The sequence below is a fragment of the Lepisma saccharinum genome, chromosome 7 (assembly GCF_977018435.1).
Source record: "Lepisma saccharinum chromosome 7, izLepSacc3.1, whole genome shotgun sequence".
Taxonomy (NCBI): domain Eukaryota; kingdom Metazoa; phylum Arthropoda; class Insecta; order Zygentoma; family Lepismatidae; genus Lepisma; species Lepisma saccharinum.
The window spans coordinates 51,737,670-51,752,385 of record NC_139235.1 but is presented as its reverse complement, the minus strand read 5'-3'; positions in this window follow the sequence as shown (position 1 = coordinate 51,752,385).

Below are 14,716 nucleotides of genomic sequence, written 5' to 3'. Positions count from 1 at the left end.
GTGTGGTTTTTACATTGGACTAACGTACTGGAAACTAAAGTGTAGATAGGCTTCTGTTCTATGTATATAATACCAGGTGTCCCAGAAGTCTTTCCCTGATTACAAACTTTATTCATATTCGCTATATGCAATATAGAGATGTGAAAGTATTGCCAAAATGTTGGAAAACTAACCAAGTTTATTTGTTGCAGGTTTGAGTAATGTGGCTGTAGTGTAGCAGTGTCAGTGCCAAGGAATCCGGAATTAATGCTCTTGACATCGGGTGGCATCTTTCCATACAATGTTTCTTGGACTTGACAGGATTTGGGAATGAAGATAAATTCCATTTTTTAAATACCAACTTATTGATGGCAGATATTCTAGACGAAAGAATTCTGTACATTTGAAAGTTCCTCTGCACTGTTATTGGTGACCGGGTCTCGTGATACCAGAGGACATGCTGAGCTTTTTCCTGATTTGTGAACATTTCCGGTTTTCTGGGCACTGACACTGCTACACTACAGCCACATTACTCAAACCTGCAACATAAAAACTTGGTTAGTTTTCCAACATTTTGACACCACCTTCACATTTCTACCTTGCATATAGCGGATATGAATAAAGTTTGTAATCAGGGAAAGACTTCTGGGACACCCGGTATATTGTGAGGCAAAATATAAACTCTAGTACAAATTATTTGTGACCTTGTAGGGTTTACTTAGTTTTCCAACTTTCTTGGAATTTAGTCTGCACATAACATTGTTTATTTTACATATATGGAACTTGAACCAACTTCATAAGAATACCTGTAAGAATGTTATTTTTCTGCTCGAGCTAAACAGACAAACAATAACCCATTCCCAGAACAGAGATATCTTTCATCCATGGTGGTTGACAAAGGACTTGTAAGTGACATCAAGTTAAAAATAGTTTCTACTTTCTTCATTAACATAGTATTATATTTCCAGTATATGCTGTGACTAAAATATTCGAAAAGAAACACTGTTACATGTGACTTATTTGACACTAGAATTTACAGCATACTCTTGAAAGTTGTCTTATACTGATTTTGTCTTGCTTTTCCATGTTTGGGCAAGCATTGGCAACAACTGTTGGCCCAACGTAAGACCAACTTGAATTTCCCAACCAACATTTACCCAACCTTTCCCATGTAGAAACTGAGCCTCCCCCATGGCGCAGTGGTAGCGCCATTGCCTTGTAATCAAGGGGTCCTGGGTTCGATATCCGGTGGAGGCACAAGTGGTTCGGATCCCACTTTAAACTGTAGGTCCAGTCCGGATTAGCCTTACTGTGCATAAAGTGGACTTGAAACACCAACTCAAACTCCATGTAAAAACTGCAGTTAGCCCAACAGTTGTGGTTACGTGGGAACTTGTCGGACCTCAGATTAATATGAATACTTCAACATCAACCACTCACAGGGCCTCCATTATGGCGCAGTGGTAACAATGTCATCTTATAAACAAGGGGTCTTGGATTTGATACCTGGTGGAGGCACATAGTGGTTCAGATCCACTTTAAACTGTAGGTCCAGTCCCAATTAGCCGTACTGTGCAAAAAGTGGACTTAAAACACCAACTCAATCAATCAATCAAAAAAATCAACCACTAAGTGGGCAGTTCTCCCTACAAGGTAAACTTGTGATACTGGCAATCAGGTAAGGTAGCCGAAATATACAGAAAATCGGCTTCCTTTTATACTACACGGTTATTTACAAAAAACCAAGGAAACTTGGTGGATATTTACAGGTTTCTATAGATTTACATAATTACGACATGTAAATTAGATGTTTACAATATTTACATAAAATACTTAAAGTTGTAAATAACATACCTTTCTAATACATTTTTTTAAAGCCAAAACCGTTTGTACAATGATTAATTTTGTTGTCTTAAAGAAATTTAAATTAGTTCTCGAACATTCTCAATCTTGTGCGAGTCATAGATAACATATGCATACTCAGATGTTGCACTTTCTATTTTCAAATGGTAACATGAACAAATTCGACTGGGGCGACACATGGTGCCCTTACGATAGAAAATATAAAATTTTTCTTTACAGTAACAAGTTATTATTAACATTTTTTTAAAAATATTTTTACAATTTTTTTTCGTAAGGTAATTTATGGTCTTAACATTGCCATGATTAAAGAAATGTGTTTTTGGTCATAAGTTAATAAATACGTGAACAAATAATTTACATCAATTTCTCGTGATAACAATAATTAACGTTCCCAGTTTAAAATTTGAACATGGGCTAACATTGCCACAATCAACTAGATTAATACTTATATCTAGTTCTCTTAACATAAATTGATTGAATCTTTAACACCATATAAATTTGTCAAAACTTTTTTTTTAACAACATTTTCATAGCATGTTTGAGATTAGGTTATTTTATAACCTTTTTCTTTTGTAAAAGGTAATCTTTTACGAATCTTCTACTCTTCATCCTTTTGGGGAAGTAGGTGGAGAAATCTTTTCCTTATTTTTACACGTCGATGTTTATCCTGGTAAGTGAATTTTGCAAAGATATTCTTAATTAGTTCCGGGTCCTTTCTAAAGTTTGTACTCAAAATATTCTGTATTTCGCTTACTGTTTTCCCATGCTGGATTCCGTTTGAAATACAGCTGACTACCAGAAGGTCATCCTTGGAATTTAGCAGTGAGCCTTGGTTCCACTGTAGTTGCAATCTATCTTCTCCCAAATGAACTCCAGGATCTTTTATGGGCAGGATAATCTCAGTAACTTGATTTTCTTGAAATATCTTGTCTAAAGTAGGTTCTTGAAGAACTTCAGTTTGGATCATGGAGGTCTTGCTTTCCGCATTCTCTTTCAGGAGTTCTTAGCAAAAGGATATAGCTGAGAGCACTCCTTTTGTGAGCTTTTCCTGTTTATTTCGTTTTTTTTTAATAATTTCCTCCTTCAGCTCTTCATTGCTGACACTTTTTTCTTCAGAATTCTCTGCTAATCCTCCTTGTTGGCTAAACCAATTTTGGTAGGATTTTGAAAAGTCTTCCATTCACTGATCTTCATCCATGATTTTGTATGGCTATTTATTAATCAGTTACCTAGTTAGTATTTCTTCTTCTTTTTTAAAAAATTCTTTTCAGCGGGTAGCTGTTAGAGGGTATAGGTTCCATTTCTTTAGCAATTCTTCCTTTCTAATTGGTAAAATATTCAATAATTTTAAATTTGTTACATTTTCCTTTTTACTTGAACTGTGAGATCCAAGTTTGGATAAGGTAGCAGTATTCTCGCTCATTTCCCTTACTTCGTAAGGTCCAGTATAACATTTAAAAAAATTTTGAGATAGTAGTTTTCTCAGCTGAACTTAATTTATGAGTTTTCACCAATACCCAATCTCCAACTTTCAATTTCTTGGCTCGGGGATTTAATTTGAATTCCCGTGTTCTCTTGTTTTAAAGATTCCTTCTTTCGGCTAAGAATAATTTAGTTTCTAAAGCAGCTTGTTCAGCTTGTTCGGCTTGTTCTTCATCTGGCCAATCTAATAGTTATAAGATGTTAGTGGACACAGGTTTATTAAAGAATAGCTCGATAGGAGCGTAACCAGTGACGTTACAGATGGAACAGTTCAGTAACCAACAAATTTGGTTTATCCACTTATGCCAGGAGTTGTGTTGGTCATGACAAAAAGTCCTAAGCAATCTGACTACCTCCTGATCTGACTACCAAATTATTCGAGGGGTGGTAAGGAGTAATGTGGATCACAATTACATTTTGTGGTTCCAGAAATGCATACCATTTTATGGAAGTAAACTGACTTCTGCAATGATGTATTTAGGTTTCGGATAATGCAGCAAAACTCCTCCTCCTAATTTTCGAATAATTTCCTGTGTATTGGCTGTTCTCATTGGGTAAGCCATTACTAAACGCGTGCCAACATCTACGAATTTGCAAGTAACTCAATGCAAGATCAAAACAAGTGAAATACTTGTTCCCTCTGAACCGTTGTAGAGCTTCTTGCAGAGCTGGAACTGTGGTTTTAGGGACAATCATAGATTTGTTTAGTTTTCTGAAATCTATTCAAGGTCTCACTGATCCATCAGGTTTATGAACTACTAGCAAAGGATTTAGATAAGGGGAGTTGCATAATTTTATAACATCCCATTTTTTCCATTTTTCTAGTTCTTCCTCGAGTTTTTCTCTCTTGGACACAGGAATGGGATATGGAGTGGAGAAAACTGGTTTATTTGAATTAAGAATAATTTCACATGAGGCATGCTTTGCGATTCCTGGCCTATCTGTGAATATGACACTGTATTTAGTAACTGAAAACAGTATTTCCTTTTCTTCTATCTTCAATAACTCGGGAGCGAATGCTTTGTTCTTAATATCTACTTTTTTTGCAGCCCATGCATCTAGATCTAGAGTTTCCTCTGCCGTAATAGAGTTTATAATTGAAGTCTTATCCCATAGTGCTTCTTCCTCCTCTTCCTTGGTTTCGGAAATCAAATCTTCCTCTACGACGTGCCTTCAGCAGTCAGAAATAATTTATTCTCATCAGCATCCAAATGAGCTTTGAATTTTTTAAAGAAAGAATATCCAAATAGTAAGTCTGCCTCCAAATTCTTCACAACATAAACTTGATCTTCAAAGACTCCTTCTCCAATCTCAATGTATATTCCTATATCCCACAATACGTGACCTCTCGTGTCCTACGAAATCTCTCTGTTTTACTCCAGGGCATTTTTGTAACTATAACCCAGGCAACTTTTCACGTAATTTCATTCAAATGTCATAACTCATTACGGAGCATTCACTTCCTATATCTAAAGTGCACCGAATGGTTAAACCCAATACTTCTACCAAGATTTCAGGTTTGTTATTTGAATTTTCAGCTAATGTCCAAACTTCAAATGAGTTTCTCTTTTGGAATTTAGTAAAGGTTTCAAATTGAGAGATAATATTCCTAAATCTTCTTCTTTATAATTTGGCTGATTGCTCTCACAAATTAAATTGTGAAATGTTGTAGAGGTGAGAGCTTCCCCTACAACGAGCTCATGTTTAAACAGGCTTTGCTTGTTGAGGGTAAACCCCAAGAAACAGCTCCAAGATTTAGTGGACGAGTTTCTGGAACTTTATCAGTCTGGATTCCACATTCCTTCATTTTGGCAGGATTTTCTTATTTCTGATAGGGCACGTTTCGGTTTTTATTCCAGAATGGTTTTCCCCTTCCGTCACGGTTAAACTTGGGATTCCCCTTCCTTCTTTCCTGAACTGGCGGTGCTTGGTCAGCTCTTCTATTTAGGTTTTTCGAGCTGTTAGCAATTCCTATATTGCAGTTTCTATGTAGTGGTTGATTCCGCCTATCTTCTCCTTTTGGATAGTCATTCTTCCATCCATCTTGCTGCTCAGATGCCTCATATCGGCTTAGGAAATTGGTTAATTGATCTATGTTCACAGGGTCTCGAGTTAACACTGTCGAACTCTGGATGGTAGTTGTCCCATAATGAGGTTCAGTACTTCTGATTGGTTTACTAGTTTGGTCGAATTGCAATAAGAAGCGTAAACATCCCAACAATATTCCTCCAAGGAAAGTCCACCAGTCTTATTATAACGCTTATTCCTTAGTGTGTTCAATTCCCTTTGTTTTGCTTCGCTCGATGCATATTGCTTTTTGAAGGAGCTACAGAAATGCTCGTAAGTTTTCAATTTCTTCTGATTGGCTAGGAACCACGCTTTTGCTTTTCCTATCATTAAAGATGGGAGTATCTTTAGTCTGCAAAGCGTAGACATTTTCATTAGGTCCATAAAAGCATTAACCTCTTCTAAGTATCGTTCCGCGGACACAGAGTTAATCTCTCCATTGAATTTGGTAAGGGAATTTACGTCCGACATCCTGAAGTATTTTCCTGAATCTTTATTAGATACTGAATCAAGTTGGTGTTGGAAATCCGTATTACTCCTTCTGTGACTTTTGGCCTTCCTTCTTCTATTGGTCTGATTAGAATCAGAATTGGAGTCTGAATTGTATGGTGTTTCAGCACCAGATGTCTGGGAAAGAACTTCCTTAAGTTGAGTTTCTTCTCCACTGTCTCTGTCTTCTAGCTTCTTGTCCTTGGAAAGGCAACTAGTCGGCTTGGAAAGGTCTGTCTTATTTCCTGGATATCATCCTCAATCTTTTCCAGCTTCTTATCTCTCGTTTCACTTAATTCTTGGTATCTTCTCTCTCCTTCTTCCCGGACCTTTTCTACCAAATCATTTAGTTCTTGATTATATTACCTATCATGGAGGTAAAAAGTTCCTTATCTTCTTCTCTTTCTTGTTGTCTTGTATTCCTCTCTTTCTGCAACTCTTCATTAATTAGTTGCGTTATTTCTTCTCTTATGCTCTTTTGGAGTTCTGAGAGTAGGAAAAGCGTTTCTTCTTTCTGCTTATCATATTCTTGTTTTATAGCCTTTTAAAATTCTAGAAACAAACTCTTCTTTCTCTTTTAACCTTTCTTCAGACAGAAAAGACTGGAATTCATCTTTCTATTTCTGCCTCTGCTTATTATATTCCTCTTTCTCATTCTGCTTCTGTTTTTCATATTCTTTCTCATTCTGCTTCCTCTTTTTATATTCTTCTTTCTCTTTTAATCTCTGCTTTTCACTTTCTGAGACTTGTATGCTCAATTTTCCATAAAATCTAGCATCATCTGCTTCAGGTTTCCCTCTGTAATGACTTCCGTACTTGGTTTGCCAATACATTGGTTGCATTTCGTAATCTCGGCTACTGGATCCTCAGGATTGGTTACTTTCTGCGCACAGCTTTCGTGTACATATTCGTGGCAGTTTGTACATAGCACCAGATCTTTCCTCTCCTCTTGTGTACAGCAGGTCAGCTTCTCCCTAGATTTACGGGTCACTGGCTTCCAGTGGCGTGCGGTGACATTTAAACTAGGGTACGCAACAAGTGGCCAACCGAAATGAATTATGGGGGCCAGAACCCCCCCCCCCCCTGGCCATCATGTTATTCAGAAAATAACTTTTTTCTACAATTTTATAATGGGAAATTTCTCATCCTTGTATCAATACCCAAATGTAACGAGGTAAAATATATGTATGATATTTTATATTCGCAAATATATTCTGATAGTAGCTACGTAGAGTCCAACAATTCAACTTTGATTATTTCCTTCATGCAGTGCGATGAAGATTGAACGGGAAGGAAATGGCTCAATCATTTTCCGTCCTTTCAAATTTCATGTAATAAATTTGATAAATCTCAGTATCCTGTACTATTTCAAAACATCTTTCGCAGAGGAAACCAACGAATAAGGCCAACAATAAAGTTTCACTGTTTTTCTACTCAGTCAATCACTCTGTAGAGATATTTTTTCTTTTTATCAAAAATCAAAATGACTAATATACTGCTTACCATCCTTCACAACTCCTGCCTGAAACAATTTTTCCAAATCAATCAGGAACAGACCTTCCATTTCGGATTGTTTACACTTTTTTCGTAAATTCCGAAAATCCCTTCTCCAGTATGTCATCAATAACTCCCGGTCCTCCTATTTTATCACTTCACAGCACCGACAAACAATAGAGATCCTGTAATGTAAATAATATGAACGAAACACTCGCTGCAAATTTCACACGACAGAAGAAAGCAAAAGTCAACCTCCCACAGTACGTTGTGTCCGGTCCGCTATGCCCGAAAACCACGCGTTCTTGTGGACGAATGAATCGGAGTTGCCAGTCGACAAAGTATTTTGTAGAAGGGAGATAATTAAGGACAAGTAGAAAATACGTCAGCATACATCCCAGAACACTTCAAAAGCTAAACTACCGTACATCACTTTGCAATGTCTGGCGGAAGAAGGGGGGGCTCATTCTAATCCCATTGTAAGCATTGTGTTTTATTATGTTTTTCTTTTATCATTCATTCATATCGTTGGGTCAACAATCAACACCCATGCTATGGAACTCAAAGGAAATGTTGATCCCGAAAGGAGATAAACAGATACTCTCATACTCTAGAGAATTGTGCGAAACTTGCAAATTGTTCACATATTTTCCCCTCGACACAGTGACAGTCCATTCTGGTCCTCACCTCCCTATACGAAAAAAAAAACTTGCTAGTGTAACTTTAACCTCACATAAATATTTTATATGTGATAGTTTACGCGTATATTAAATATGATCTTCCACCACTACATATTCTTGCCCTCCTGTCTGATTCCCAGTGATCAGAACGCTACATTTTAAAAGTAGCTTCGCTACAGCTACAGCTATTCTTCCAAAATGTAGCTTCGCTACAGCTACAGCTACATTTATCAAAAAGTAGCTCGCTACGCTACTCCTGTTCGCTACTCGCTACTTCACTACTTTTTGCGCTACTTCTGCATAAAAAAACTTAAAAATAACCATGTGGATATTAAAAAAATCCCCTACTACTGGTAAATAGATTCTGTTATTTATTATCATGATTCCCGTCATTAGATAATTTTGATAGCTGTGTTACTTCAGTTACTTATTTCTACTATAGTTTTTGAGAATAACGTACCTATGCAAGCGGCATTTCAATTCAAATTTGATATATGAATATTGCAATTAGGGTGTTACCCAAATTAATGATTACAACTATACACAAATGAAATTTGGTAGGATTACGTTTATGTTCACATCAATATATTTTTCTTGAGAATAAATATTTCATTTTTAATAGACTGATATGAAGGCAGCATTTTGAATGAAATGTACCTGGGGCCCTTTGTTTACAAAAGGGCTCCAGGTTCGATACCCAGCGGAGGCACATAGTGGCTCGGATCCAGTCTCGATTAGCTTATCTATGCATAAAATGGACTCAAAACAACAACTAGGAAAGACGCCAAGAAGGGAGGATGGGATCCTCCTGCTCCTCCTTTCACCACACTGCTCATCATTCATCATTCTTCCTCGCTCTCACAATTAGCCGAAAGTGGCAGAAAGCTACTAGTATAGATAAGAGAATAATTAAATAAACCATTTATCCTCGTTGTCATGATTGAGAAAAGTTGAAGAATAGATGAGGAGGTAAACAGAAGAGGACAAATGGGTGGTGGACTATATCAAAGCGTTCAAAGATTAATATGGAACAGGGATGTACCTATGAAATGCAAGAAGGTAATATATAACACATACTATGTGCCAATAATTACGTGACAAAGAGAGACAAGAAAAATATGCAGGCAGTGGAGATGAAATTTTTAAGGAGTCTATGGGAGAAGACTAGAAGGGATAGAATAAGGAATGAGGAGATCCGACAGACAGTGGGGGCGGTGAAGCTTCAGGACAGGATAGATCAGGCACAGATGAGATGGTTCCGGCACATGAAGAGGATGGATGCAGGAAGACTACCAGTAAGAGATTATAATGCACAAAGAGTGGGAATAATGCCAAGGGGGAGACCAAGATGTCTAGTGGAGAGTGTTAGGAGAAGAGGACAAGATTAGAACACCGTGGAAAGAGAGGAGTGGTGGAAGACCAGGAAATAATGGGGAGGCTTCACTTCTATGCCGACCCAGTCAGAGGCAGGAAACGGCGAAGGATGGTGATGATGTCATGATTAGCAAAAGTTACATAAAAGTGACGCAAAAGTAGGAAAAATACATAAATTTGAAAACTATGTATATTAACTAAAGAAAATTGTCGTTTCTGCAGGAAAGTCAATAACTCGTACGTACTTTTTACAATATGGTACAATATATTGAGGAAACTGTCGTGTAAACCAGAGCGTTCTACACGTATTGTAATTTTAATATTAATATTAAAATAATTTAATATTTGTGAACAAATATTTTCGCGAAAATAATTGTAATTCCAGAAACTCTATCATTATTGTAACAATAATTTCTTGCTGGTGAGATCCTATATACTGACAATGATCAATGCTGTTAACGTACTGAACCATTTTAGTGCTGGCACTATTCCTTTGTCAGTGCAGTGGAAAATCCATCGCTCGTTTTTGCACTGCAAGTTGTGTTTTACACAGCAATTAATGACATTTTGGCGTCTCTTACACCATGGATATCCACAAGATTTGTTCCGGGGGTGATGCAAACGAGGCTCTTTTTTCCAGCGGTGCAGCAAACGAGGCATGTTTCTCCTCAAAATAGCGATGCAGCTCAATAAAACGTAGCTGTTAGATGGAATATATTCATATATGTCAGTTAGTTAGATATCCAGATACTAATTAAACTAATTTGTACTAATTAAACATGCAGATATCTATAATCTACAGTCTAGATAACCTGTATTTTTAGGTAATTGACTTTGTCTTTATGAACCTCCTGCAAAATTATAGGTTATTGTTGATTTTTTCTGACGCTGTTGCCACATTCAAAATTCACCTCTGAGAGAAAATGTAGCTGTAGCGAAATTTTCGCTACAACTACAGGAATTTTGTAGCTTCGCTACCGCTACAACTACAATTTTCAAAATGTAGCGTCGCTACAGCTACAGCTACAAATTTTGTAGCTAGCTACTGTAGCGACGCTACAAGTAGCACGCTACTTCTGACCACTGCTGATTCCTGTATCACTTTTTATAATGTATTTTTATTGCAACCCAACAGTGATCTATCTACGCGTGGCTGCTAAATGTAAGTAAGCTAAGCATTCCAGAAAAAAATATGTTGACTACTGTCAACACTGCATACGCTGTCAAAATCTTGGGTACCCTCGATGCTTAGAACCTGGAAAGAAGTGGGAGAGAGGGTAAGCGCGGGCAGACCCAAACACGTGGTCGGGCTGATATGAGCCAATGGGGTTGGTTACCTTCCGAATTTTGTAGGGTACCAAGCAGAAGAAACAGCGTCTTTCTGCGGAAATCGGCAGGAACGCGGATCGGGTGGGTGTCGGTCACAATCGGGATCATTCGGGACTGCCTTCAGGAAGGCAGCAGCGTGTTCGTGCGGAAATCGGAATTTCTTGCAGTGGAACTGCTTTCGGAGCGATAATTGTTGAATTTTCATGTTCGGGGAAGACGAAAAAATGTTTATTTTTTCTTACTGTGTTGTGGGTACGCAGTGAGTACCTTGCGTATCCTGAATGCACGCCGCTGCGGCTTCTGTGGTCCTGACATCATGGCTTCTTCTTCTCAGGTTCTAGAACCGGAATCCACAGATCGTCTGCTTCTACTGGAACTCGAAGAATCCACAGGTGGGTAACTTCGGGTCCTTGTCACGGTCGCCAAAAATCACTGACATGCACCTTCTCAGTCTTCTAGGGTCTAGGTTAATTACTAGGGAGCGGAAGTTGATGACCTAAAAAATGTAGGTATATGACCTATAGAATGTGCTAAACAATGGGAAAAAATGCAAAAAATGACCATTAAATTTGTTACTTTCAGGTTAAAAATTAAAATGAATAGGAAATTAAACAAATTGCAAACCTACTTTTTTTTTAAAAAAAAGCACCATATGATACCACATGCACATTCAGTTAAAATATGCAACGAGGATTTCCAATGGAATCAACCGAATAATTTTAAAACAATTTAATGAAAAAGTCGTATACACTGAATGAATTGGTGTAAAATGCATTAATTTCCCGCATTTTTGCCTGGTTATGTAGTGTGGTGTGTTTGTGGCACTGCAAAGAAAAATAAATTATCACGATAAACGTAAGATAATTTATGTTTAGAAATTTAACAAATTGTATAAAAAATAGGGAAACCAAAATCAGGGACGCATCCGGGAAAGGGCTCATAGACACGCCCCCCCCCCATCCCCACCCAGGAAAAGTACGTCGGAAAGGTAATTTTTAACATCAGAAATTAGAAATATCTGAGAGTGTCACCAGTTCAGCATTTCTTTTCCTCGTAAATTGCAATCCTGCGAGATATATATATAGGCCTATGTTCACCTTGGTGAAAAGAGTCAAGAATATTACCAAAATGAAAGAAGTGACAAAATATGACGAAACAATACACCGAATATTGCAAAAAAGTAATTGCAAAGTGTAATATTGTGTATATTTAATGGGCATCGTGTCCGAGATGTCAGAAAAAAGATGACATTTCATCAACTTACGCTCCCTATTAATTACTATGTTACCCAGGATCGAACTTCTCAGATAGCTGTTAGGGTAACTATCTTACAGACCCTAACCTGGTCATTGGTGTAGGATTTTAATACCTTTCCTTAGTTCTTAGCAATGAAAAGGTATGGAAGTTTCTTCCAACGAAAGTCGAGTTTATTAACATTAATGCACAATATACATTAATACTTAATCCTTGGCAATCCTGGATCTAGGTTAACTGATGCAGATTTTTATGACAAATCTGAAACGGGTAACCCTTCCAGGATTAGTCACGATTGCTTTTCGGTATCGCAAGCAACTAAGGTCTAAATCACCATCCCTGAGACCTTCTGTAAACAAACGGTCTCACCGATTCGATGTATCACTCCGCGTCATCTGATCCATGACCGCAATCATCTGCTGTTACACTCATAGTTCGCCGCACCTATTCATTTTATATAAGAGCCTCTGAATGTGAGAACCCGTTCTCAAAACATCAGACGAATATGCAGCCGCATACATTGTTACTCTCCCGGTCATTCTCTCTTTCATAACCCTTAAAACTGCACACCACTGCACTGGGATACCAACTTCACCACTTCATTTACTGGTTTCTCAGGATACTACTGACAGAACGTTACATAAATATTGAGTAGAATCTGTTTCTCACCCCTTTGCAAAGGCTGTCCTTGCTGGTGTTTTGAAAACAAGCTCGGAGAACACGGAGACTTTCCCTCACGCATAGAACTCGGCATGTTATTTTTCTAAGGCTAAGTCAGGCAATATTACTAAGTTGCACTACTTCCTTGCTGTTCACATGATTATTTTTAGAAAATAACCATTGTTATAAAATATCATTATGTACACAAATCTCTAAGCTCATTGAAAGTTATATTACTACAAAATGTTCACACTTATCTTGCCTTGCCATGTCACCAAGTTATTTTACGAAGTGCACTATATTTGGCGGAACAAAAATCGTTATTAGGATGCTTGTCAAAGTTTCCAACCGCAATACATTTACAAACTTTTTGTCTTGTTTTGATCATCATCAATAGAGGAAAGGAGAGATATATGGCATAGGGGTACTAATTTGGCATGGTGCATTATCTCTGCTGGTAACTACTATCCTCTGTTGGTGTTTCCTGGAACGAACCCTTGGAAGGTCTTTCCATTGTGAGTGTTATCGCGTTGAGCACAGCACGTGTATTGTGAGACAGGAGAACCTTGTTTGTTTTTCGAAGATTTCAGAAGTTTTAAGGTAAGTTGTATTTCCATCGGCAGTTTATTTGGTTGCAACAAAGTGGCAATAACCGTGTGTGCACTTAAAAGGCTATTGTTTGAAGCACAAATGAGCATAGTTGTTTTTTATGTGTGCTGCCAGGGTTCAGTAAAATTTCGATCAGGAAATCAAAGATGGCGAGGCTACAAATATGGCATAGTAGTATGCCATATTTGTGCCCACACCATGCCATATTTGTATTCTACTATTCAATGTTCATTTGTAGGAATACATTACTTATTTTCATGACAGACACTAAGAAAAGTGACAATAAGTATAAAATAATAATAAATAAATGTATCCATTAGTCTAGGTAATAAATATCAACTACTTGTTTTGTTTAAAAATGAAATAAATAAATAATTTTCTGTAACAGACCATACCAGATACAAAGCAAGTTGTACTCGTCCCACTCTAAAGGTTAACGTCGGCATATGAAAGAACCGTTGTTGCGAGTTGTTCAATCACAAGAGAAGTAGAGAGAGTATTGCGCAGTCTTAGGTAGAAAAATGCTACAGTGAAACTAGAGGATCACACACATGGGCCTAAGTGATGGAGGCAGCCACATTAATAGGAAACCGCCACACACTGCCTAAGAAGGAATATGAAAGAAAACCGAACGTTAACCTCTATAATGGAACGATAACAGCTACCTAAACATGCTAGTGGAGGTTCTATAGGGTCTGTATTCTTCTTTCAGACATGCCACCCAAAAGGAAGCAGTGGGATCATGACAACATGAGTCGAGCAATAGCATATTGCAGGAATAAAGTAATGGGCTTCCTGAAAGCATTCCTGTACCCCCAAACAACATTACACAGGTTCGTTCACTCTGATTTGCCGATTACAGATGCTGTTACGCAGAAGCTTGGTAGGAAAGTAGTGCTAGGCGCAAGACTTGAAGAAGAGTTAGTTAGCTACCTGTTGAACATGAGAAACAATTTTTTGGTCTCACGAGAAGAGATGTGTGGCAGATGGCATACCAGCTGACTGTACAAAATGGACTGAAACACCCATTTTTGAAGTACTTTGCAGGGAAAGGTTGGTTGAAACTATTTCTAAAGAGGCACAAAGGAATATTGTCTTTCCGAAAACCTACAGCAACATCATATCACCGAACCCTGGGATTCAATAGAGAAAATGTGAACAAATTTTTCAACCTGTTAGGAGAAGAGATGGAAAAGAAAAACTATGGACCAGACAGAATATTTAACGTTGATGAAACTGGGTTAAGCATAGTGCAGTCGAGAGTTCCCCAGGTGTTGGCCCGTAAAGGTAAACGGCAAGTGGCAGGTGTTGCTATTGGCAAGAGAGAATCATGTTTGCATTGTATGCCTTCCTCCACATGCGTCGCATAAACTTCAACCTTTAGATAGGAGTTTCATGAGTCCACTGAAAGCAAGACACAGTGAAGAAATCCTCCT